Source organism: Gopherus flavomarginatus, chromosome 17 (assembly GCF_025201925.1).
Source record: "Gopherus flavomarginatus isolate rGopFla2 chromosome 17, rGopFla2.mat.asm, whole genome shotgun sequence".
NCBI lineage: Eukaryota > Metazoa > Chordata > Testudines > Testudinidae > Gopherus > Gopherus flavomarginatus.
This window is the reverse complement of record NC_066633.1, coordinates 19,166,133-19,188,156: the sequence shown is the minus strand read 5'-3', so window position 1 is coordinate 19,188,156 and position 22,024 is coordinate 19,166,133. Positions and strand designations below refer to the sequence as shown.

The following is a 22,024-nucleotide window of genomic DNA, read 5'->3' as shown; positions in this document are numbered from 1 at the left end:
GATCATGTCCTGGTGAAAAGTCAAAGTTTATGAAATTCACAGCAAAGCTCCTGAAAGACCAGAGACTTGTTTTAACCAAATGGATCGGTACATTTTGACATCTGCAAAACGAAGAGTAGAGAGGATGGATGGTAGAGGCCAACATTTGCAGGCCATTGTAGACCTTCTCAGGACCTTAGCTTGTGTCCCCTTCAACCTTCAATAGTCTTTTCAAAGGCCCTGTGTTCTATGGGTACCTCTCTCTTTCTTCCAAGTTCTTTGTGGTGCTTCACTGCTGCACCTGCTTTGGCTAACTGGGTCCCATTACTAGTCCACCCCAGTTTGACAGTCCTGTCTTGTTGTGTCGACTGTGCCACTCTCTGAGCCTGACTCTGATCTCTGTACCATCAGTGTCAATCTGGAGTAATCCACTCAAATCAAGGGGCTGATTGGCCAATTCACTGCATTTTGTGTGATCGTTTACACCTGTGCAAAGCAGATGTAAAATCCTACCAGATTAGAATGGCAGTGTGTTACACGCACAGTGCAGGGCAAAAGAGAATTGGGCCCAAGGTGCTTACTGCAGATTTACACTTGTTTAACAGAGGTCAGAGTCTAGCCCCCAGAGTTTAACGCTTCACCTGTGTTTTAAGACGTTGAGATTGCTTGAGAGACCATGATGGCCAGATCAGTAGGATTTGGCCTGTTAGTTGCAGCTTTGGTGCCACTGATGAAGCAGGTTGCTTACGGGGTATACAACAGGAATGTAGTTGCATTACACCCCTTGATATCGTCACATCATGCTGAAAGCTGGATCATGACCCAAAACCTGTGTATCTGGGTGTTATAATGGGCTGTACTTTGACTTGCAAGGAACACCTTACCAAAACCTTGCTGAAAATATGGACAAGAAACAACCTGACCAGCAAACTAGCTGGTCCTACCTTGGGAGTGAGTGCGGGGACACTAGGAATTCTGGGCTTGCTTTTTACTATTCTGTAGCAAAATATTGCTCCGCGGTGTGGCTCAGCTCTTTTCACACAGGACTAGTAGACAGTTGAATGAAACCATTCGTATAATAACAGGTATCATGAGACTGACCAACCTAGCTTAGTTACCCATTCTGTCCAATATTGCCTCTCTGGATATTAGGCAGCAAGTCACTTTGCAGAATTTGTTCCATGGGGTACAAGACTTGCCACATCTATCCCTGTTTAAAAATGGGTTTAATTTACTGAACCACTGTCTCTGCTCAAGGCACCCCACTTGGAGAGTTCCCCTAAGGTGGGGGTTCTCAACCTTTTTCTTTCTGAGTCCCCCCCCTCCAGCACGCTATAAAACCTCCATGGCCCACTTGTGTCTCAGCAACTGATTTTCTGCATATAAAAGCCAAGGTCGGCATTAGGGGGTAGCAAACAGGGCAGTTGATTGGGGCCCCGTGCCACAGGGGCCCCCGCGAAGCTAAGTTGCTCAGGCTGTGGCTTCAGCCCCAGTTGACAAGGCTCAGGGCCCTGGACTTCAGCCCCGTCTTTGGGTAGAAATCAATCGCTTCAGAGGTGGAATGATCATGACTCCCCCTTTTGCCACCATGGCCTGTTAAAAGATATAGGTCGTATATTTGCAGGTTGCACCTATCAAACAGGGCTACCTGGTTCCATCTTGGACATTGTACAATGCTCTTCCCTCATCTGTTGACTGGTTAAGACACTTAGATCAACACGCTTGACTTGACTATCTGCAGATGTATTATCTCCACACTTTCCTTTTCTCCTTTGCCCACTCACAAACTCATCTCCTAAGCTCTGAGGCTTTGCAGGTGTTGTGTTGGAACGCGAATACTGCAGGATCAGTAACGCAACTGCACACTCTTCGTCTGGAGGGAGACCAGGCTGAGCTCCCTAATCAGCGGCATTGCTCATTTTTCTGGGGTGACCGGTGCATAGCCCTATAAAGAAATAAACTTGTATCTCAAGCATGTTTCTTGCATCAGCATAGGAAGGAACAAAAAGCAGTGGGGCCGGCACACAATGAAGTGGTAGTGATATAAATTGGCAGACTGCGCTACAAAGCCAGTAGAGTCCCACACGTATGTGATAACTTGAATACTATCGTTTATGCTATAGTCAGCCCATGCTCTCTCATTGTTTCTAGCTCCCTTGCCATCCAAATTTCGAGGGGCCGATTCTGCATGCTTTGTGCGCCCAAAACTCCAGCTGAAGTCAGTGGGAGGAGTTCACCCAGGAGTACTTCCTCTTGGTCTCCTGGCTTGGATTGATCCTAGCAGCAGTTTACGGTCTGACCCCTCCTATGTTAAGGGACTATACTCTGCTCATACAGAGGGGATGGATTTGAGGATCCAATAGATCTTTTCCATCCCTTGAAATGGATCACAAAACACTGCATTCTGCTCTTTCTCCCCCCGACCCCAAAGGTGAGAAAATGGTCAGGCATCCTTGTAGACAGAAACTTGCCAGTGCTGTCCGTGCAGCTTCTCTTCTTAATGAGCAACAAGAGATTCCTGGTTAAGAAACAGTCATGTCAATTCTGCATATCCGTGGGAAAGGCCCATTTCAACTCTTCTTCAGGTTTAGCCATCTAGCCTGTGTATTTTTCCAGTGGGAACCTTCTTAATGAGCTCTTGGCATCTCTGTGTTATAAGAATAGACTCCAAGGCAGTGCCACATACTATGCATGAACTTTAGGTGAAATAGAAAACCACGGTGATAGTACATTCAGAAGGGTGTCCCCCTCCCCAAGTGCGGTGATACTTATCCCCATGATTTTCGTAAGCTGTTTTTCCCCCTGATTGTAGCTTTCGTTGTCTCCATGGCAGCTGCGCCTGTAACTTTACAGTTCTGCATAGTTCTGAGCATGAGTGTTGACTATAAAAATTGAGTTGTTTGCAGGGTGTGGTGGGGTTGTTGCTTATGGCTGGTTTAAAAAAACAAACTACTTTGTTTCCCAGTAATAGTTGAACAGCTGCTGTTTGCCTCTGGGTACTTTTACTTTGAGTTTGAGAACATGCTTAGGCCTCAATTCTGCAGTCTGATCCGGGCAGAGGGACCTTTATAGGAAAACAGAGTTCCAGTGAAATGAGCATGATGGTACTGGGGTCTACCCACGTGCTTCAAATTGCAGGATTGTGGCCACAGTCATTCCTAACCCAGAACTATCTCATCAGGATTCACTGGTGTAGTTTTTTGCTGTTCCAAAATCCTGGAATGGTGAGCTGGAATAATAATTTTTTGAAAAAACAGACTGACTGAATAAATGTTCGTTTCCTCTTTCTGAGTTGCCACTGCACATTAAAGCAGATGGAGATGTTCAAATGGCTAAGATCATGGCTTCATGGCCTTTTTCAGGCTACCATGGCTCAGAGAAAATGGGAATGGATGCCCTGGACAGAAAAAAACCCAAACCCTCTAACATGTTTCAGGCTCTTTTTTCCTCTCTCAAATGCTCTTTTTAAAGAATTACAAATGCATGTTGGCATAGAAACTACAGAATCTGATTGAAGCATGCAAATGTAAAAGGAGCCTTTTCTGTGTGAACAACATGGACTGAGTCTCAGAAAAAGCTGGCTAAAATCTTTTACAAAGCAAAGAAAATTGTCCAGATGTTGCTGGAATTATCATGGCACTAAATATTTAGGGTTTTTTATTTGCATTTAAAATTCAAAAAGGCTCTAATGTAGGGAATGCAGATATGTTACCATTGGGTTTTCTTTCCCCTCCCTCCTTCCTTTGAAAGAATTTATGGCCTACAAATATTGCTAAAATCTGTTTGGCTTTGAATAGTGCCAAATGCTCATTAAAACATGTGGATATTTCTGTGGTTTAATCTGTTGGAAATGTATTCGAGATCCAGTTATGTTAAATTAAGGAATAATATTGGCGTGGATGTTGTTTGAAATATTAAATGTGGCAGTCGGAACACCAAGCAAAATGTTTAATCATTAAGCGATTAAAATGTGCAATCTCTTAGTTTAGTCCGAGACATGATCTGGAGTGCTTAAAACTGTCCCAGTTCTCCCTTTGGAAGGGAAATATTTGCTTCCTTTCCCCCCTGAAACACCCAAAGAGTAACACAGTATCTCCTGCACCTTGCTTCCACTCACTTCCTCTTCAGCTGGCTAGCACAACTGCAGGGCCATGAGCTGAAGGAAGCTGTGGAGCATTGTAAGAAAGCTCTCACTGAGCATGCTCCTCAGCACCTACCGTGGGGTTGGAACTCATGGACAGACCAGTGTAGGCCTCTGAAATCCTTGATGAAAATCTTAAAAGCCAGCACAGCCAAACAGAGGTATGGATCACGTCAAGCTTTATTTAAGAGGTTTTTACTGCTGATTCTTCAATCCTTTGGGGTTTTCTAAAGACTGTCTTAGAGGAAATGCTTCTCTAAACTTACATGGCTTAGCAGCACATATCAGTAGTTTGTCTCTCTGATATTTTATCTGCTCTGCTGAAGGCCAGGTTAGTTCTGGTAGCATGGAACCTTTGCACTTTTCATTTGTGCTCTGTGTAAGGTGCTGCCTTTTGCTTGCAAGCTGCTGTTGTTGGAAATAATTCCCTTTTCATGTGTTACTTCAGAAGCAGGTAAGGCCACGAATTGCAAAGTCAGTTCATATATATATTTTTTTAATTGCCTGTGGTAAGTCCCACCAAGTCTTTCTCTCTTAAATGCAGCAGAATTAAGGCAACACTTCTTCATTTTGAGTGTCGAAGTAGGTAGGCAAAGAGAGCCATGAAATGCAGCTTACAAACCACAGTGCCTTGGGATACATTCATAATGTATAGTATGGAGAAAAGGTTAGAGCTGGGTGGATTTGTTGCGTAGCATTTTGGGGACTGTTTACTTTGAATGTTACGTTTTCCAGAGTTTAATAAGAGTTTTGTTTATTATTTTCTTTTTTAAAGATAGAAATGAGGGTAACCGTGGTAAATAGGCCCATTTTTTAAAAAAACGTATCCTTTATTTTGGATTTTTTGCCTTGGTTGTCAGATGACATTGTATTAAAATGGGCATCTAGGTGAAAGGTCTGTGCAGTTTCTTAAATAGCATTGTGTTGCCATTGCCTCATGTGTGAGTGTGTAGCATTTGCACCCCATCAGTTGAATATGTGATCACTCTGACTTAAAAGGGGCACTGTTTAAGGTCAATAGGCCCATAACTCGATCGATTTTTTTTTTCTCTCTCTCCTTCTGTCTTAAAACTCCATATAATTCTTTCTGTTTGAGGGTTTGGATTAAAATAAATTTTAGTCAGTGCAATTTGAATTTTTTTTAAAAATTGGCATCAGTAGCCTAGTTCTCATGAGCAACCCTACAATAACAAATCAGGTTGCTAAGTCATAATGCTGAATAATCAGTTAGTGGGTTTTTTGGATAAATATAAGGCACCTGGCGATGGCATCACTCTAAATTTTTCAATAAAATGTACAATAATAAACCAGCATGCAAGGAAGGGTGGAGAAGGAAGCCAGCTTCAGGAGGGAAATAGGTGTCAAAGGATTCTTCTTGGTGACTGTGAAATGCACCCGAGCAGTGGGCTTTGGAGCACTGATGCTTTCCTATGATAGGTTCTGCAGGGGTGCTGACTGAAATTCATCCCTCCCATCTCCCCTCTTTCTCCTGCATACCATACAAACCATAATTAATTGGGCTTTGTGCTGGGAATGCTGCTGGGGACGAGGGAGGGACAAAATCCACGCCAAAGACATGAGGGCAGGCATAACTGCATACCAGTCTGCAGACTGGTAAGTGGTCACAGTCTATCCATGCCCCTAGGTGGGAGTTCTTGTTACTGTATCCAAGTGCCAATCCAGTAGTCCCTCTGTTCCAGCCTAATCAGGTTTGCTGGAGACTCCCCAAACATGGAGCTGGCTCCTGCAAACTGCTGGCTTACTTTGCTCCAGCCCAGCAAACCACTTTAAGCATGTGAACAGTCCTTCTTAAAGTGCTTTGTTTGACTGGGGCCAGAGGGCTCTGCACTGGCAGGATTGAGCCCACGGTGCATAGGGGATAAGGATGCAGACACATTCTGCATGGCCATTCTGCCTCCTCCCCCAACAGAGACAGTGGTAGGCTTAGGTGCTGTCTTGTACAGGCCTTCTGCACCTGGGCGCTCTTCACCTTTTTAGAGTAAATCTGGATGCTGGAGTGTTTAATTCGATGGCGTAGGCACTGTCTTCTGGAATCTTTAGGCTACAGTGGGATACTGACAATGCCTGTGCCCAAGAGTAAAAACATCTGATGTCAGAGGTAGGGGCTGTGACCTAGCAGAGAATCCAGACAAATATAAATGAACAGGAACCCTGTATTTCCAAAGATTCTGCTTTACAAAGACTTTTTTGAGGGGAGATTTTACTCCAATATTTATTTCCTCGACCGATTTTTAGGGAAATTTTCCCGCATAGTTACAGCAAGATAATTATTCTGCTACAGTTATATTGGGATAAATCCTGGCTTTTTAAGTGGAGTAATTATACTGGAATAAAGTCACTTTAATTGCAGAATAGTGTGTCCACATGTATATAACGGGATAATTATTCTGGTATAGCTAGCCCTTACTAGTGGCTGTTCCATCACTCAAAAGGTAAAAGGTTGAAAGAGCTTCAAAAAAGCCAGGAGCCCTTCCCCCTATTTCAGGCCATACACACTCAGTCTACTGTTTGGACACTTAACAAGAAAGAAGATCTGTGTCTAAACCTAGGTTAAATTAGAGAAAGGAGTGTTCTTTGGAATCCTCTACATACAATGAGAGTGGGACACAGGTCCTAGTAAGCTGGGCTTCCTCCTCACTGGCTGGCTCAGGGGAGTGTGTGTATGTGTTTTGTGGTTTGAATTTTACAGTTTCTGAGACCAGGACAGGGGATTTGGCAGAGTTTTCTAGCAAGCTCACCTGTTTTTGAAGGATAGCAGCTGCCAATTAACTCTGCTGCCTAGACACCTTCATCCCCTGCATTTTGAGGACTAGCAGGATCTGTGCTCCAACTACCATCTGAAGGCGTCCATAGGAAGAGGATTAGATATGGGGGGTGGTGTCATTGGGAGAGCAGGGAAAAAGAGGAGAAAGAAAACATTGAAGGTAAAAATAGAGGAAGAGAGACCGAATCAGAAGAAGAATAACTTGGCACAGAGGATGAGGAAGGAGAGAAATGCACTGAAACATTTAAGGGGATGAACAATTATAGACAAACTAGTGGAAGAAAGAGCCCAGATGTTAAAAAAAGACTGAAGAAAAGACACCTAAAGATACAGACAGAAAGGTGGAGAATGGATGAAAAGGGCAAAGGATGTGGGAGGGGAAGAAGCAGGACCTAGTAACTTGCCCCTGTGTTAGGTAACAAGATGTTTGCTTTATCCATCATGTGAACCTGTGATTAAATGGTGATTTGGCTGTTGAAAAAATAAATCCGAAAATTGTGCTGGCATTGGACTGAGAGGGATGACCATGCCCTTCCCCTAACCTGACCCCCCCTCGTGGAGGCAGTAGATTCCCCTCATTTAAGACACTACAGCTGGCTAAGTAATGTCTTGATGCTTAGGGGCCTTGATAAAGCATGTGAATGGCCATGTGGAAAGAGAGTTTAGGAGGATTATACTCTGTGCTAGTGAAAACGGATTCTGTGTAACTCATGCTTCCTAAGGCATGGCAATAGCCTGTCTGCCTTGTTGTTCTCAAATACTGTAAAATGACTATCACAGTCTTAGGCTCTGTCTTGACTGCTAAAAGAGGTACATCTTTTCATCAAGATAGCAGTGGTGAAATGGCTATCTTAATGTCAGATCCTAGTGGAAACAAGATATAGGTAGGTTTGACCACAGTGTAGGTTAACACTATACATGCAGCCTGGGGTTCACCTCGACTAGAAACATCAAGGTAAAAACTACAGTGCCTTCTCTCTGTTAGGATTTTCTATCAAGCTGGCTATCTCAAGTGAGCCATTTCAACCTCAAACACACACCTCTTTTTTTGCCGTGAAGACAGAGACACAATTTAAAAACATTTCCCTTCTCCGGAGGTGCCCCTGTTTTCAATGAAAGTAACATTTAAAGGAGATTTTGGGAACCAGGCAGTGTGAGAGTTGGTTTCGGAAATGAAGTGTGCCCTTGATAAGCACTGCGAGGTAGGTTGCAATGAAAATGGCTGTCTGGGTAGAGTACCTAATGGAACTCTACCCAGTTAGCCAAAGCTTTAGCGATCATGCTTCTCAATGCATTCTGTAAATGGGACAGAGAACCTGCTTTAATATTTTGCATGGCAAGATGTGGAATATCAGTGCATGGGCTGACATCGAATCATAGAAATGTGCGACTGGAAGGGACCTCAAGAGGCCATCAAGTCCAGTCCCCTGGGCTGAGGCAGGACCAAGTAAACCTAGACCATCCCAGACAGCTGTTTGTCTAACTTGCTCTTAAAAACCTCCAATGACCAGGATTCAGCAACTTTAAATCCATCATGATCCTTATGGAGCACTGTTTGGATGTAGTTTTTATAAGCAAAGTGACAGCGGCTATTTTCCCTTCCTTTTCCTCAAATAGAGTGAGAGATGCCTAGATTTAAGCATAACTGAGTGAACGGTAGCATTGCGAGGGACAAAAGAAATGGCTGCAACAGAAATACAAACGTGCTAGAAACGAAGGAGTGAAAAATCCACTTGACTCTCTCGTTTAGTATGCGCACGAGTGTCCACTTTCCACAATTTAGAGCTGAACAGAATGTCTGATTTAGTAGCATCCCTCACTGCAGAAAGATTCTGCTTTATGAAGATGTGGCATTAGCATTTCACTACAGACTGGGGTATTAGTATTATACTGATGCAGGGATAAATAAAGGTTTCTGTGTACTTTTATTATTTATGACTGTGAGCCATGTTTCTTTTGTATGTTGGGATGGATGGAGGCTGCTTATTTGATTCATGACATCCATTCCAGTCTCTCTGGAATGAGGCATATTTAGGTTAGGTATGTAATATGCAGAACTGAACTAGGATTCCAGCAGAGCTTTAGTCACTCCAGAATGGATGGAGAGCATTGAATGTTTTCTGAAATGTTTTCACACCAACATCTGAGGCACGTTAGGAAGAGAGAATATCAAAAATCCTAGCAGAGTAATGACAATGCCAAAGGGATTTTCTCTTTGTAGCCATGTGAGTTTATATAGGGGTAGCTGTGTAGTCTGGATCTGTAAAAAGCGACAGAGTCCTGTGGCACCTGATAGACTAACAGAAGTATTGGAGCATAAGCTTTCGTGGGTGAATACCCGCTTCGTCAGACACACGTGGTGGAAATTTCCAGAGGCAGGTATAAATATGCAGGCAAGAATCAGAGTTTATATAATTGTTATCGTGATGTGCCTGAATGGGCCTCTCCACTTAAAGGGAGAGAAAGGGAAAATGCTACTCAGCAGTCCCTCTCACAACCACACGATGATTCCCTACAAGCAGTCAAGGTTTAAGATACATTTGCATTTAGATCATACATTTGCTTATGCTTAAACCCCAATCCTGCAGAGAGATGGATGTGGGCAGACATCTCTGAGGAGCCTTGTTGACTTTGATTAAGGCTCCAGGTGGGCTCTGGGATCTGCCTCCATGATTTTCTTTTGCAGGCTCAGGGGCTTATTTAAGATCTGTAGTATTTGGGCTTTTCAGTCATGAAGTGGAATGGTACAAAGTATACACAGAAAAGAATGAAAAAGAGTATTTTACTTCCTACAAAGGTGTTTCACTATGCACCACGTTTTGCCAACCCTATACTGAGTGGTGTCTTACGTTGCAAGTTGTCCCATAGATTTCAGTGGGACCATTATGGAGGAAAGCACTGTGTGATGTGAATAAGTGAGGGTGGCAGGATCGACACTTGTTTTCTTGTGTTGTTGAGGCTGTGAGGTGCTTTGCCAGCCCAGATTCGCAGTTCCCATGTTGGTGTTGCTCACTAGTGACAGCTAAAGACACCAGGGGCTCAAGAAAGGAGCTAAATAATGTTTGCAAGGTGATCTACCAGTATTTAGCTTGACATTAACCTGTTTGGAGAAAGATCACCACACAGACTGTGCTGAAGCTTAATGAATGCGCCATGGTAACGCTGGATAAAACGCAAACCTCATTGCACTGAAGAGGTTTCTGGTTTGCATGTTTTCTGCTGCTGACTGTAGGAATAGGATGGCTGGTCCTGGGAATCTTTCTGTTTGGCTAAATCCTGCCCTCATAGGGGTAAATGAGGACAAGATTTAACCCCCAAAGTACAACACGAGTGATTAGATCAAAGGCCTGCAGGGATAAATTGATCAAAGCCATTCAGTCAACTGAGTCTGAAATATCCTCATGAAGGGCTAGTTCTGGTTTTCTGGACAAGATCAAGTGAGCAGATACTGGGAATGATCCAGCTCCTGATAAGCCTCATGTGAAACTGCAGAGCTTTCCCGTACCAAGTGGGAAATATTACCTAGCTGCGGGAGGAAAGCAGGCGAACTTGAGTTTATTTAATTGAGGCCTGAATGATCAGATGGTTGATGACACCTGTGAGTAGGTTCCCTGTCTGAAAAGATCTTGAGCCTGATTCTGCATTGCCCATGCACACTGTGCGGTCACATTTATGCAAAGGGGGGTGTAAAATGCTACTGAATTAGAATAGTAGCGTTTTACTGGTGTAAATGACTGTACAAGGTACAGGAAAACAGAGGATCAGGCCCCTTGTTCCAAGGAACAGCCGTACCCTTGATGCAGGATTGCACTGCAAGGTCAGAACCCAATACCGAGGTGTAAAGCTCAGCACCTGGGAGAGCTAGTCTGAGCTGGTACAAAACATTGAAATGTTGAGCCCTGGGCCTTTGCATTTTTCTTGCCCAGTGAGAGTAGGGGAAAGAGTAGTTTTTGTCGCTAGACTAAGTTTACCCTAGTGTAACTCCTTTGACTTCGCTGGATTTACACCAAGGTCAGATATGAGCTACTGTGTCTGCGAGAAAGCAAAGAATAGCAGAGGCTGGATTGCTGAATTGAAAACATTTCAAAAGCAAATGGCCACTTTGCCTAGCACAGCCCTCTGAAAGCTCCGAATAATGCTACTAATATTTTGCATTTATCTAGCACCTTCTCTATGAAGGTCTCAAAGCCATTCCAGATGTTAACAAATAAAGCCTCACATCTTCCTGGGCAGTAGGTGTGTAGTATTATTTCCTGCCTGGGAAACCTGAAGCACTGACAGCTTGAGAGGCCAGTTTTGAAAATATTAATCTAATTTGGATGCCTCTGCTTTTTGGGTGCTCAGTCTGAGTCTTGAGGCCTGAGTTTAAGAGGTGCTGAACACTTGCAGCTTCCATATGTGCCAATCAGAGCAATAGGTGCTCAGCGCTTCTAAAAATCAGGCCTAAGGTGTCCAAAGTTGGGCATCCAGAATCAGTGACTGCTTTTGAAAACAGGGGTACAGTTGACTTTGAACAAGATCAGACAGCTAGCCTGTCGCAGACTGAGGCCTTGTCTACATTATGAGGGGAGATCAAGCTAAGTTATGCAACTTCAGCTATGTGAATAACATAGCTGAAGTCGACGTACTTGGATCTACTTACTGCGGGGTCCACCCTATGCGATGTCGACTGGAGATGATCTCCCATCGACTCCCCTTGAGCTTCTCGTTCAGGTGGAGGACAGAAGTTGACAGGAGAGTGATCTAGACCTGCGAAATCGACCGCTAATGCACCGATCGCCGTGCGTTGGACCTGCTGTTAAGTGTAGACAAGCCCTCAAGAACAGAAACTACTTCCCACTCTCCCCTTTTTCTGCCATGACAAAGTCTTATTCTTGTAGAATTTTCTTACGGAAGATGAATGTTGGGCCTTTGTCATGGCAAATTGTGGAACATATTTAAATAGGGTGGTTAAATAGGTTAGTACACCAAATGCCATAGCTACCTTTCCTCATTTAAATTAGTGTTCAGACATCTCCAGGAACACGAGTGGCCCCGAGCATTCATTCTTTGTTACTTAGGTATTTGCAAGCAGCACGTGTTGGGGCACTAACAAGGGTGCAGAAAAAAGGGAGAATGGGAGACAATATTTAAACCTGTTAAGAAGCAAGTGGTCTGACCCGATATTTTTACATACACTATTATTGCCATATTACATTGTTACCTAAAAAATTGGCAAATGTTTATCTGTACAAACCACATGATGTAGCAACTCCTGCTGTCAGCTGTCCACCCATATTCTGTGTCCCTGCCACTCCAGCAAAGAAATAATTAAATAATTTTCAGTAAAAGTGGTTTTTCTGAGCTTGTTGCTGGTGGTGGCTAACTTCTTGAAGAGTGACCTCTTGTGACACTGGCCAGTTGGTGTACTGGTGTCACAGATTCAGTGACAACAGGATGCAGTCTGGTTTAAATACAAAGAAGCGCACCAATTAAAAGTTAAGGCTTTTTGTTGAAATACATTTTTTTGTACAATTTATTTTCCCCACCAACTAAAAGTTATTTTTGGGGAGGGGAATATATAAAGAAAAAATAATATAGCTGCTACTTCTGTCTAGTACTATTTATGCTTGTTTTAAAATAGTTGAGTCTGGGATTTTTAAAGGAGTTAGATGCCCACATCCCATTGAATCTTGAAGTCAGACCCAAAGTATCTCAAATTTGGAAACCATAAGCAGTGGCCTAAATGTTGGCTAAAGTGGCATGCCCAGGGTGACACAGTGAATCAGTGGCAGGGCCTGGAGTAGAATCTAGGTCTCTGAAGACCCATCCTCATGTTCAGTACACTAAACTAAGAGTTTGTGTATACCACCCTGCAGGGGTGTGAATAGCAGAGCGTCCCAGAGTGCTAAGCTGTGACATCCCCATGTTGATGCTAGGAGCATGAACTAAAAGGTTCCTAGGTTGCGTTAACATAATCCTGTTTTGAAGAGGTTTTTGTTAATGTGACTAGGAACCTTTTAGTGCATGCTCCCAGCATCCACATAGGAGTGTTACCGTTCAGCACTGTGGGGTGCTGAGCTATTCACACCTCCACAGCCCAAACTGTAGGGTAGTATAGACATAGCCTAAGACCACTTTTCAAACTTTTGGCCTTCTCCCTCTGTGCCTCAGTTTTTCCATGTATAAAATGGGTAAGTTTCATTATCTCCACCTTTTATACACCATTTTGGGATTTAGAGATGAAAAGTGCTAAGTATTTTTCTTATTTGTAGTAATAAAATTAAGCAGATGATAATTTTTCCTTATAGCCAGTTCTAGGTGATTTTAAACGCTCTTTTGGGTATTAATCTGTCTTTTTAGCTGAGACACACAGATAATTAGGGCTGGGAAATGGTCAAAGCCTCCAAGAACATCTGCATTGGTTTGGACAAATCTAGTATTATAAGAATAAGCTGCAGGAGGTGACGATGTACATTTGTGGGTGGTTGGCTGGAGAATTTGCCTTTGGGATTACAGTATATCAGGCTGGGCTATCACTGGAAAATTGCATTAAACCAGTTAAATGCTATTCACTGTCAGTTGAAAAGTCAATGTACTGACAGTGGATTGGCTTTTAAGATAGGGCTTCATGCTCTAACATGGTGGTTCTCAACTAAGGGTTCACATACCCCTGGAAGTACGCAGAATCTTCCAAGAGGTACATCAACTCATCTAGATATTTGCCTAATTTTACAACAGGCTACAGAAAAAGCCCTAGCAAAGTCAGTGCAAACTAAAATTTCATACAGACAGTGACTTGTTTATATGTCTCTATCTGTAATGCTGATTTTGGCACTGGTATTTTTATTAAAAGTCATGGACAAGACGTGGGCAATGAACAATAAAATCATGGAAACATACACAGGGCTGGCATTAGGGGGTAGCAAGCAGGGCAATTGTCCGGGGCCTCATGCCTCAAGGGCCCTTGCGAAGCTAAGTTACGGGTGGTGGGGCTCGAGTTTCGGCTTTGCAAATGAAAAACAGGCTGAAGTATCACTCTGAAAGGTAAGTACAATATTTATATTCCAGTCGCTTTATTTTATAATGATATGGTAAAAATGAGTCAGCAATTTTCCAGTAATAGTGGGCTGTGACACTTCTGTGCTTTTGATGTCTGATTTTGTAAGCAAGTAGTTTTTAAGTGAGGTGAAGCTTGGGGTGTGCAAATCAAGTCAGACCCCTGAAAGGGGCACAGGAGTCTGGAAAGGTTGAGAACCACTGATCTAGAGGCAGTTTCCCTGGATATATGCAAGTTTTTAATGTCAAATTTTACCCTTCAGGCTGCTGCCTGGGTTCTACTGTGAGCATGTTCCGGTGGGTCACAAGGTCGTTCCATCAGTAAATTGGCATTTTCAAGCAGAAGGCCTCTTCTAAAACCCTCTGATGGATAAGAGCTGAAGGCCTGATTTTTAAAAGTTTCCAAGCACCCTCATTGCAGATTAACCTTTGGACAGAGCACTTTTGAAAATTAGGTGCTCGATGGCATGGAGGTCTCAGTGCTTTGCTCTTCATTTGCAAGAAAGAAATGCAGTTTTACTAGATATTGATGATGTGGCCGCATTCTGTGGATCTCTTATCTGTGTATAACAATAAGTCATCAATTATGAGGACTTGAAGGTGGTTTGCTTTGTTTTTGTAAATCAAGCAAAGGTAAACACTTAGCTTTTACCATTAAAAGACAATTTAAATAGGACAGAGGTTTGTTTGTATGTTGCGTCCCTTTTCCCTTCTCCGTAGCTTGCCTGGTTTCTTGGGCATCTCATTCTGTATTTGGAAAGTGCCTATACCACACTGTGGGTTGCATTCAGAATAACAATATGAGGTATGCCGGGACCAGTTCTCCTCTCACAACAGTATCTCCATTGATTTCATTGCTGTTGCTTGTGATTTACACACATGTAAGGGAGAGCAGAATCGGGCCCATGTCAACTCAAGCAGATATTGCAAGCTGGCCTTTCGGCCCAGCTTGTTTTAAGATGAACTCTGTGCTGAGTCAGTCTTCAGAAGAATATGTTTAAGGAGCCATCACTTTATTTGCTCTTTTATGTGTGTTCATTTGACTTCCTGCATCCTGATTTTCAAGCCCCGGCAACTCCAAACGAAGTCAGTGGGAGCTGCAGGTGCTCAGCACCTCTGCAGATCAGGCTCTAGATCACTCAGCACTAATACTTAATGTGTCTCTCTCCTTGCCCTCATTCCTGTCCACACAAAGAGGTTATGTGTCATCACCAGAGGATTTATAGCCTTCAGCTCGAGGACCTTTCGGTGTGAACAGCCCTATGAGAAGAGTTATGATTGTGAGGAAAGGCAGCCTTTGCACATAAACCCTAATGCGTGCCCTTGGCCTGAAGTTGTGGAGATAAAACTAACAAAACAAATCTGGGAAAGGTTACTGTTTCTACTGGACATGTTGCTGCTCTTCAGTCTGTGTTGATGGCAGGTGTATTTTGAACTGTGCTAACATACATTGTGGAACTGTGTTAAGGGTTTCCCACTTAGTCTGCTCATCCACTGGAAACAGAGGACCTAGTCTAGGGTAAGCGATTGAATCTTGATTTCCTTTCTTTCTTTCCCCGCCACTTCCCAGGGAAACAAAGCAAATGCCTTGGGCAGATAGCTACTGAACAAGGGGTTTTATATAGTTGCAAGCCAGTCTGTCCCTTTAATGAACAGTTGGCTTGCTGCTCTGACTATTGATAGTTCTGTAAGAACCTTGATGGTATGTGAAGCAGCTTTCATTCCTTTTTATCAACAAGAGTTGCTGGTACATCTTCCTTATATATTTTAAGGGCAATGCTTACAAATTGATCTTTGTTTCCAAGGAAACAGACCTGACATGCTTGAGCTGCGCTAGTTGCAAATGCTTACATTTAGCAGACATGCCACAGGATTATATGGTCTGCATATTATTTTTAAATTACCTTCAATTTAAAGGTAAAGAGGGGAGGAGGGGGATGGAATTCATCAGCAGACTATGTCAATTTGTGCTTAATGAAAACCTATATAATATCTTAGATTTATCTGTTATGGTGTAAGGAGAACACTGTCCTGCATTGAAAATGATGGACCTACTACACATTCCCATAAAGAAAGTGTCATGTGGCCAAATGGCTGCTTCAATTTGTGAGTATGGGTGATGTAATGAAATGTTTTGGGAGAACTAAAGACTTGAGTGGACACAAACACGCACTTTTTACATAGTAAATTTATCATGGGTTACCAAATGTGTTTATACTCTGAAAAAATACTCTGGTGAAATGCATCTGACGGATGCTCTGCTCAAAAGGATGTGTCAAAAGTGAATGTCATTGCTTTGAGAGTGAACAGGAAGCCATCATCAGCACTTCACTACCCCTAAAATAATTTGGTTAAAGCTAAAAACCACTAGTTGGCTGTAGAGTGCTATCTTGAATTTGTGTGTGTGTGTATCTATATAAATTGTGAATTCATGTGAGAAGTGTCCACCTAGCACGTGAGTATGCTGTATATAGACGAAAATGGGACATTTAATTTGGTTTATTGCATTAAATATATTTTAGTCCCCTTTTTATCATTTGAGTGGCTCTAATTGCCTCCTTGGAAATTTAGCTTAGAAAAAGATGCACTCTCCTGACCCAACTACCAACTAAGCTAGTCCAGGGTTTCTGTGAAATGCTGTGTTGTGAATATCAGGTTGTTCTTCGAGGGCCCAAAACATTTGCATCGAAGCGGACACTGTACATGAACTAAAGAAGTGTTAGTTATGGGATGCATAGAAAACCCGTGTCAGGTAGTGGTGTGCATGGACAATTAACTGATTTCCGTGTCCAGAGGTTTTTTGGCTAAGACCCAAGACTTTGTAGGGGCTAATGGCTAGTTTTGTGCCCATTCCTGCAAACCGTTATTCATACAACTAGTTTTTCCTTATGTAAGTAGTCCTATTGAACTAATGGGACTACTCACGTCAGTAAGGAGTAAAGGCTTGCAGGCGAAAGTTCGTAGTTTTCACAAGAAGAGTAATTCACAAGATGCAGTGTGCCAGTGAAAAATGCCCGCTGGGCTTCAAGCCTATTTTGTAATTTGTAAAGCAGTTTGGAGGGAAAAAATACTGTATGTATTTTGAGGAATTAGTGTTGAAAAATGAATTGAGGGTTGACTGGACAACAACAAATATCCTTGTTTCTTTGGTTTCTTAAAAAGTAATTTGATGTGTGGTGCAATTTTCTTTTCCCATCATGCGTTGTAACTTTCCTTTGGAATAGTTTTCCAGCTAATATAGAATAAATTAAGGTAGATTTAGCTTTAAGACGAAAAGCACTATTTGCATAGTGCATTCAAAGCATCAGTTTAAGTCTGCTGTAAATGCATTTTTTAATGACTTCTGATGAAAATGTTCTCATCTGTGAAAGGCCTACCGTGAAAATATGCTTGTTTCAGTGTCTCTGTTAAATGCTACTTTTTGCATAGGGCTTGCCAGAGACAAGATGTTCTCCTTGCTTTTGTTCTAAAATAACGTTTGACAACTGAAAATGCAGCCTGCATTCCACATATTGAAAGATTAACCTTGATGACACAGTGGATGGAAACAGTGAAGTTGACTGGATCATGATGAATCCTGCACCTTTTTTTGCTAATGACACTTCCTTATGCTTACATTTCATTAAAGCTCTGAAATGGCTGAAGATGCCTTTACTGAGCATGCTCCAGGGTTGAAGCTGCACCCATAGAGTGAGATGGATTTGTGGCTGAAGGAGTTATAGGCCTGAAGTCAGGATCTGGAAGGAAACAGCAGCTCTCTTCAGACAGAACCACAGAGGTAGGGGAATTCTGGAAATTTAATTCACGTGCCATGGGGCTTCCGTAGGGATTCTGACTTGGGAATAAATAGACCAGATGAAGTGGTTCTTGAGGAAAGTGTTGGAATTGATTCAAAAGCAGCATAGTTAACCACTCACATAAGGTGGCTTCAAACTGCTTCCTGCTGATCAGAGTGGAGGATTTTAAAATAATGACCTTTACTGACTTGCAAACCTATATAAAGAAAGAACCTGTCTAATGTTAGGGTTATGACATAAAGCAACAACAGGCAGGCCACTCGGAGACAGAGCTGGCAGCGAAGGCTTTAGATTTGTCTGATTGTGCCTTCATGTTGGAGAACATGTGATCACGTTCAGTGTAGGATTGTGGTAACTCAGTTGTTAATTATTATTATTTGTAACACTGAAAAGGATCAGATCTACATTTCAGTTTGAATCCAAAGCTGTTTGGGGTTATGGGAGTGCAAAGGAATGTAAAACTAACTCCCTTTTTTATTTTGCATTCCAATGATTATAAACAAATTAAACTCCATGAAATCAATTGTCTTTCTAATTATGCAAGAAGTGGGAAAATATATATTTTGTTCCTTGGCCGACATGGTGATTTATGCTAGTTGTCAGCCTGGAGTCAACAGGGTTTAGTGTTGGCAAGTAAGTTTGAAGGGAAGAACAGCAATCTGTTAGCTGGGTTGAGTTGGGTTTTTGCATTGGATGTGCAGTTGTTAGCTTTTGCCATGGAATTTTTAATCACCAGCTGACTGGTGCAGTAGAAGGAGGTGATTGATTTCAGTTGGTATACTAGCAAGCCACATGGTATAGTGCTAATAAAACATTTACATTGGCTGTTTGTATTTGTTGTAGGGAGGTGTAATGACAGTCTTAGTGTAGAGAAAGGGGGAAGTTTGGTGATTATAGAAACATCTAGTCAGTGCTGAGATACTGTATATACTCTATGGGGAACATCATATTGGCTGTCCAAATTCATATCAGTCTGGTTCTAAAAACAGTTACAAATGAGGGTATCGTATTTAAAACAATATGGAGAATGGAGCTTTGGAATTAGTGTATGAAGTTAGTGCATTTGGCTTTTTTTATTAACAGAAGTCTCTGATTACAGTCCATCTTTAGACTACATCCAGTAAAGTGGTTTGACTTTTTAGGACAACTCTGGTTGTTCCTCACAATGTACTTTAATGTGTAAATGTTTAAGAGTGAAACCTGCAGGTTTTAATTTTATTGCTTAGTTCCAGATGATTGCCTTACATGGTTAGATCAATCTGTTGAGTGATGAGTCAGTTTATGGCCTAAATTAACTTGCATATTTATTGCCCAAACCTGCATTTCTTGCACATCCAATTCTCCCATTGCCTTTGCTGAGAGTTGTCCGAGCACAAGGAAGGGGTGATGCAATCCTTAAATAGCTTGTTTGATTTAGCAACTTTGTAGTAAGTTTGGTGTCAGTTTTAAAGTGCCTTTCAGAAGGTCTGTCCTGCGCCTCAGACAACTATGCTACATGTCTGGATGTATAGCATGTCTCTTTATAATAGGTGATGGTGGGCTAATAGTGGAGAAATGGCTAAGGAAAAAATAAGCATGTGTACGAAATATATGCATTGTGACAATGCAGTTTATAAGCATTGCTTTCATTTTCATTGGCTTATATGTGGAATATATTTATAGCTTTTCATGATTGATCTCATTGGCTTCTTCCCCCTTCCCCCACTGATTTTCTGGTGTTGAGAAAATTGGGGCTGAAATTATCGTGCATGGTCAAGTCTCCTGGAGGAGGAAGTTTGACTTAGTAACTGTTTCAGAGGCTAAGGCTCATGTGACACTACTGTGTTTGTGCGATAGCCTTAAAGGTCCACTGCCACCTCATGGCAATCGCTGAAAAGCAATCCTTTTAGAGACAACTGAGTGTACACATCATGCTTTCTGTATTTCTCTCCCCTTACTGCCAGTGATATTTGCATGAAGACAGGATCTTTGCTTTCAAGAGTTCATTTCTTCCTGCTCTCACACAAATTCATTATGTCAGCTGAATCACTTACAGAGCCATCACGTGCTTTTGCAACCAGAGGTTGATGATTTTGGGGAATTAATAAAAGCAACATGAACAGATGAATCCCAAAGGTTGTATTTTCATGTGGCTGTCTGTCCCTGATGCTACAAAATTAGGTGGGAGGTCAGGAGAGGGAAATACATGATCATAGGAAATTTAGAAGCAGAATTGTCTCTAAAATAATCTTCAGCATTTCAATGGAGCTGCAGCAAAAGTCAGAGTGAATGGAAGCAGCCATCTTTACTGCCTGCTTCACAGACATAAGGCTATGATCATGACTAGTATGACTTTGCTCTGTGGATCCACTGAAATGTCTCTGATCCCTGCCACGTCTCCTCTCCCAAAGAGAAATAACAATACTTTTCTTTGCTGAGCACATGGTTACTGTGGTTAAAGCAATAAGCTGGATCTATGTTCTTGAAGGTGAAGTATGCATGATGCATTCAGTACCCTGGCAAAGCTTTATTTATACAGTACAAACTTCCTGTGTGCAGAAGCTAAATGAAGGGGAAAAGTGGAAGTTTGGGATTTCCAAAATAGAAATGTTGATTGCCAAGTAACTGCATGTTAAAGCTGAAGGAATTTGTAAATTAGGATTGTTAGGAATACAGTATGTTGTAAGTTACACCCGGTCTGCCCATTATAAATTTAACCTTTTAGTTCTAGGGTTGTTATATTTATTGAGATATTCTGCACAATCTTATAAAAACACAGGAGCATCTTCCAAAGAGCTTGTATCTCACCAGCCCTCACCACAGCATATGTTTTCATAGCATTCTCCATAGAAAGTCAAGGGGCATTTTTACACTTCAGAATGGCTAACAGCAGCATCAAACTTGTTGAGATTTTGGCTTTAAAACCTTTGAACACACTCAGTTTTCAGAATGTGGGGTGAAATGTGATCGAAGGAGCATAGTTCACTAGCTGACCTCTCAGAATATAATCGAATTATGGTTCCTGCGAGGTGCTGAGTGAGCATTCAGCACCTTTTACGCCCATTCGAATCAATGGGAGCTGAGAGATCCAGCCTTCTGTTTAGGACATAATTCCCCTAAATAATCGTTGAGGGAAGAAGGAGGTGTGGTGGAACTGATGAGCAGTTTTTTTAGCAATGGAAAAGTAAACGAGGGTTCCAAGAGATGCGCTCTCATTTCTAGGGAAAGTTACTCTCTCTCTTAAGATCGCCTCTTTGTCGTACTTTTAAGGTAGCTTCAGAGAAGACCGAAAAGCAACTTCATTTCTGGGTACAAGTGAAGTACGAATTGGAGAGGGTGGCAAAATATTGCTCGTCTTACAAAAGGAAAAACCTCCCTTTTCCTCCCACTTTTTTTTTCCTTTGTGAAAATGACATATTTAATGGTGTAAATTAAGCAAAAGCTTCTTAGGAACCATGTATCCTTTGTGAAGGAAGGTGGTTGTTCTGCTGTCTTTCTCTTTAAAATGTGAGGTCCTAAAAGCATATTCAAATTCTGAATCACAGAATGGAGGCCAGAGAGCCAGGAGTTTAAAAGTAAGGTTCCTGTTGTTTTATGGGCCCCTGGGTAGAACACGTTTTTAAAAAGAAACAAGCGATATGCTGTCCCTGACAAAGGCAATCCACACTAGAGAGAGTTTGATGGGGAAATTTCTAGGTATACTTGGATTAATTCAAGGAGAGGGGGAAGGGGAAAATCTTTCTTGGAAACAAATGACTGTTTTGTTTCATTTATGTGTGAATTCATTCAACTAACATCCATTTTAGAGAAGGATTTGATTTTCCTGAGGGGTGGATGGAAAGGAAAGGTCAATTCAACTTGTTTTTACATGTGTCAAGTCACTGAATAGTTAAATTGTTCAACCATCTTCTCATCTGAAATGTCAGTAGTTTTCTGCTTCAATCTCTGTGTGAGAGAAAGCGAGCGAGGGGGAGAGAGAGATGCAAAAGATGGCTCCTCTTAATGTCTTGCAAGATCTGTCTAGAAAGAGGTTGTGTCTGTGCACTGCCTGGCTTCCATGAAATGGCTGCAGTTTCCACAACACTGAGAGAGGCTGAAAGGAAATGGCCTCCTATCTGAGCATGCTTACTGTGGCATAGGAACCTGTAGAGGGAGTTAGGTCATGTGGCCTAAGCAGGACGGTTGTTCATGTGGACCAAGAAAGAAACAGAGCAAGAAGCACTGTCCGTAGCTTCCATCAAATACCAAGCACCTTAAAACAACAGTGCAGCTTTGCCCTGGGCATCAAACTAGAACATGATAGCG

General features: G+C 42.1%; 1 protein-coding gene across 7 annotated transcripts in view; it reads left to right on the top strand.

The window, feature by feature from the left end:
- The window catches only part of EHMT1 (euchromatic histone lysine methyltransferase 1), a 172,543-nt gene that overhangs the window by 39,601 nt on the left and 110,918 nt on the right, over positions 1 to 22,024 (top strand). Inside the window, exon 1 of one of the 7 annotated variants that reach the window (XM_050926306.1) lies at positions 4,201 to 4,281. The exons of 5 other annotated variants lie outside the window; for them this stretch is intronic. The gene's annotated coding sequence lies outside the window, so the exon portion shown is untranslated. Of the gene's footprint in view, positions 1 to 4,200; positions 4,282 to 17,606; positions 17,722 to 22,024 lie in introns of those variants that run through there. One more of the 7 variants, XM_050926303.1, reaches the window with a different exon arrangement.